Here is a 5,667-nt window from a genome sequence, read left to right on the forward strand (position 1 = left end):
AATTCCTGATGTCCTGGGGCCATCAAGACAGGGAGTGGAGGTAAATCATTTCACCGGAAGAAGAGAGACAATGAAAATCAGCGAGCTTTTCAGCAGTGCATTCACTTGCGTAAGCCTTGGCTAGCGAGAGATTGCTACTGTCACTGCTTGCAGGTCCCAGTGAGCGGTAATGTGTACAGTGAAGGAAACAACAAAAGGAAGGAGGGAAAATAGACAAATTGAAAGAATTAGAGGATTTATGTTCTAAAACTTCTATCTTAGAATCCTTTAAATATATTTGTTTGAAAAGTCTACATCGGGAGACTTATTCCTGAAAGGGAACTCTCAGTCGGTGTGAGAATCAATGTACAGTACCATGGAATTTGTGAGTTTGCCCACTGACCCCCAAAGGAACTGCTACCTGTGCTGTGCACATCCTTATTCACTCACCAAAAGGTACTGCAGCTACCTGTTGTACTTCAGGTGTCAGGCTGTATAACCACATGTGGGCTAATTTATTATGAAAGCTGGCTACTGGGAAAAGTCACAACCACTAATGGAAAGTAAATTTGGACAATATAGAATTGTTTGTATCCCACACAGCATAAAGTAGAAAAAGAAAGAGAAATTATAAAGTACCTTTCATAACCTCAGGACTTCCCAAAGCACTTGATAGCCATGGAGTTCAGCTTGAATTGTTGTAGGAATGACAGCAAACAATTTGCACACAGTAAGATCCCATAAAGAGCAAAAGGATAACTCACCAGATAATCTGTGTCTTGTGTTATTGGTTTTGGTTAAGAGCTAATTAAACTTCTTAGAGGCCTCCACTGTTCATTGCTGGATAATTTGCTTTGGCAAGAGCCTGAACTCCCCTTCTTTGACAAATTCATGGAATATTTAATGTCCACCTTGAAGGATTCAGTTTAATATGTCATTGAAAGATATCACCTGCGTTAGTAATCTACCAGTATTCCACCAAAGTGTCAGCCTATATTAAATGGTCAGTCTCTGGAATGAGATTTAAATCCACAACCGTCTGATCCAAAGTTGAGAGTACTACCACTGAATCAAGGCTGAAAGAGTCATATTTATTGACAATTTTTTCATTACTCTTTCGTCCACTGTGACCATTGCTGGCAAGGCCAGTATGTATCGCCCTTCTCCAATAGCCCTTGAAAAGGTGGTGGTGAGCCACCTTCTTTGACTACTGCAGTCCATGAGGTGTACACCCAAAGTGTGGTTAGGAAGGGGGCTCCAGGTTTTTTACCCAGCAACAGTGAAGGAACAGTGATATACTTCCAAGTCAGGATGGTGTGTGGCTTGGAGAGAACTTGCAGTTGGTGATGTTCCCATGCGTCTGCTGCCCTTGTCCTTCTAGGTGGTAGAGGTGTTGGGTTTGCAAAGTGCTGTCAAAGGAGGCTTGATGTAGTGCATCTCATAGATGGCACACACTGCTATTACCTGAGTGGTGCTGAGCTTCTTGAATGTTGTTGGAGCTGCACTCATCCAGGCAAGTGGAGAGCATCCCATCACACTCCTGACATGTGCCTTACAGGTTTTGGGGAGCCACACGTGAGTTACTCACGACAGATATCCAGCACCTGGCCTGCTCCTGTGAGTGAACCATGAACAAAAGCATGCTTAACATAAAAATTAAATATCATTTCCTCCCAAGCTTCAGGATCTTATCCAACAAAATCACGTGTTCTCACTCCTGAGGTATCTCCAATACTGCAATGGCTTCACTTTGTGTGGAAGATCATCAAAATTACAAACCCTCTTAAAGTCTTGGATGGATTTACTTCATGAAAGCTGAACTACCCCAGATAAAATGTCTTCAAAACTGAAGCTTAATGATTTGTCCATCAGTGATTTGTGTATCTATAGTACCTAGCAAGCATAAGTTGGATAATAGATAGCCAATAGTCAAGAAACTGCATTGAAGTGTGCTTGACTATGTCAATCACAGATGGAGTGATCTGTAAGTTTCTCTGCTAATGTATCAGTTCGTGCTTTCAAGCTGCTAGCTGTGTATGAATCACATAAGGAGATTTGTTACTGCAAATGCATCTGCCAATCGTAGTATTGATAAGTGTCTATCTTCAGGAAACAATTTATATTAAGGAAAAGCCTATGCATAAAAGCAGTGCTCCAAATGTCAAGAAAATAAATGAGTGCCACTAAGACATTTGGAGAACCACACAGGCCGGTTATAAGCCCATGCATAGTAAAGCCCATTTAAAGAAAGCGTTAGCTACAATATCAATTATTTCTCCATACCTTTCGCAATATTTGCTTGATTGAAATAGATCGGAAAGAAAAGAAAGAATTTGTGACAAGGGTTTCAGATTTAAGGTTTGATTTGCACTGATCATTTGAGCTAATGTACATGCTAATTGGGCGTCAAAGTGCAGTCGTTCATGGGCCAGGTGTTCTGCTTGTTACCGAGAACTGTACAATTCATTTCATCTTTCCATGATGACCTCAACCATAATCTGAAGAGCATCCAGCCAGCTTTACTAAATCTTGTTCCCTCCGTCATTGCTCAGATATACACTGTTCATGGCTGAATTGTTGCCCTGTACAATCTTTACAGCATTTACCTGCCTATTAGTGGGTTTTGACTCAGCAGCATTGCTCCAATCACATTCTGATTAGACAACCTGACAGCCAGAATGCACATTCAGTAACATTGTGCATTCCTAAAGTGCACCAAACAAAGCTGCTCACTTATTGTATAATCAGTTCATTAAGCTTCTTAGAAGCCTCTATTGTCAAGGGACAGGAGGGAATGGTGGTGATGACAAAATCTTTACTTGCTAACCTATTCTCCTGAAGGTTTTGAAACATACTGTGTATTTGTAACAGTAGTTCTGTGAAATGTCATCAAATTGATCATCCCTCACCTGTGAACTGTGCACATAAAGAGCTACTTGGCCCATGAATGAGCATTAGAACTGAACCAACCCTGTCCTCATTTGACATTGACTTTGACCAATAGTGAGCAGCTACAGAAAGTCTGCCTTTGTCACGGTCACATGGGATGCTCTTTGTGACTTCGATAAGAGCCATTTTGGTACTGTGGCATGAGCAAAAACCTGATTGGAGGGATTCAAACACGGAGTTCCAGGAATATTGGGCATGGATTTGGGAGGCGACAACACTTTCAAGGACTTTGGAGAGAAAAGGGAGGTTGGAGATGGAGTGTAGTTTGAAAGGGCAGGGAGGTCAAGGAATGAGGAGAGGGATGGTGATGGCAGATTTGAACATTTAAAAGAGAGAGGAAACAGTAAGAGAGGAAAGAGAGAGAACAGTTAACAATATCAGCTAACATGACAACAAGGGAGCTTGAATGTTCAGCAGTTTAGTGGGAATAGGGCCAATGAAGCAGGAGGTGGGTTTCATAAACAAGATGAGCTTGGAGGGATGAGGGGAGATAGCACAGAAATTCAGGACCAATGTGAGTTCAGGGTTAGGGCAGGGAGGAACTTCAGAGGAAGTCTGAGGATTGGCTAGGAAAAGGGAGAATAGTGGAAGAGGCAGCTGATCAGATGTTTTCAACATTACAGAAAAAGAAGTTCATGAGTTCCTCGGACTTCTTGTTGGAAGTGACAGCTGAGGAGTCAGGGAGAGATGTTTAAGAAGACATTTGCAGCAAGGAAAAGAAGCCAGGGGTTATCTCTGCATTCTGGGATGATCCTAGAAATAGTGAGCAGCTTTGGCAGTGGGGAGCAGGCCCCTATAGTGCTTTATGTGGTCCTGCAAAATCTGGCAGTGAATGGCTAAACCCAGTCTCTGCTATATCCATTCAATTCTGCATATCTTGGGCTTAAGAGAGTGGAGGTGAAGGCTGTACCAGGGGGGTGGCCAGGGTGAGAGGAAATAATGGTTTTAATGGAGACCAGGGCATCCAAGGTGAAAATGAGGGTGTGGTTAAGTAGATTGGTAGCTGCAGAAATATCATGGTGGATGGAGGGTCATAGAAAAAATAGTTGGGGTTTTGAAAGTGCAGTTGCAAGTGAATTAGGAGATATTTTCCCAGGAGTTTACACTGAAGAAAATGGATTTGGAACAGGGAAGGGTGCTGCAAAGGCTACTTGGCGAGTAAGCTATGGGTTAACTGGGAAATAGAAGTTTTCTTGGCTATTCCTAGTGTTTTTCTTCACTGTATTCAACAGTTGGGTTGAAATTTCCCAGTTTTCCTATGGCTCATCACACCTCGGCTTTTCCCAGTCTTCTCTCCATATGTTCATATTTATGTTCAGAGCAAGCATTGTATGTGAAATGCACTGGGACATTTCTGAGAAATGTAATTAAATGTTCCAGAAATGTACATTTGTGCTGGGAGACATTACTCTTATCCATTGGAAGATATCGTTCAGCTAAGAATGGTGGCATGTTCAAACATGCACAGAAATAATTCTGCGTACACAGGGTATTTGACAAGTGGACACAAACCGCCAGCTTATCAAACATATCATTGTGGAAACCTTGAGAGTGCACAATTCATGTTTCCCTGTATTGCTGTGGTTCAACCAGTTACATCTGTAACTTTCAAATGATGTGTGATGTAAAAACAAAATCTGGTCTGATGTAATGTACTGAGCTCGGTTCACTAGCCTGAAATGAAATCACATTGATCTCTCGCTGCTGTTGCTAACCACAAATGTAATAAAGATAAATATACTTTGCCATAAAGAGATAAATCCATTAGTGCTAGCCTTGATCCTTGTCCAATCAGCAGCCAAGGCTTTCTTGTATTCCTCTGCTATGATTTAACAAGCAGATTTCTGCTCCTTCTAGCTTTACCATATCATTTCTTCCTTTTAAATCAGAATCCTATTTTGTTAGAACAAGCTCTGCAGGTATTTGAATTAATCTTTTTGACACACAGTATTCAATGACTCAGCTTATATAAGAGATGGTTGTTTTCTTCAAAACCAGATATTCAAATAGTTTAGAAATGTTTTTATTTGGAAATGACAATGCTCTATTTTTGACGATCTAGAACAACAGAAATCGGTGACTTGGGACATATAGGGACAGGCCTAGACTTTTTAGCACCTTGAAGCTGTCCTGTCATTTAATAAGATCATGGTTAGTCTGTACCCTTACTCCATTTACCCACCTTAACTCTATATCCCTTTATATCCTTACCTAACAAAACTCTATCTACCTCGCTCTTGAAAGCTCATTTTGTTCCCAGTATTCATGCAGAATTCCAGATTTCAATTCCCCTTTGTGTGAAAAAGCAGTCTCTGGTTTCACTCTTAAGTGGCCGAACTCTAATTTTAAGGTTATGCCCCCTCATTCTTGATTTCCACAGAAGAGTCAATAGCTCCCCTATATCTACCCTATCAAATGCTTTTAAGATTTTAAACACCTCAGTCAGATCACTCCCTAATTTTCTATACTTAAGGGAATACAAGCAAAGTTTATGCAAACTGTACTCATAATTTAACTCCCCAAGCCACAGGTATGGCTTAACCACTTGCAATGCTTTTAGTACATGAGGAATTTTTTGCTGACATAATACAGGTAAATGTATTCCACATATTTACTTAGCCAACACAGTGAGCAAGAAACCATTTGCAATGCTCAAAAATCACTTACACACACTGATTTTTCTTTAATCATTTTACCAACAAATGTTCAAAAATGTTCAAGTACACATGCAGACTTCAT

This window comes from Carcharodon carcharias, chromosome 18, assembly GCF_017639515.1.
Source record: "Carcharodon carcharias isolate sCarCar2 chromosome 18, sCarCar2.pri, whole genome shotgun sequence".
Taxonomy (NCBI): domain Eukaryota; kingdom Metazoa; phylum Chordata; class Chondrichthyes; order Lamniformes; family Lamnidae; genus Carcharodon; species Carcharodon carcharias.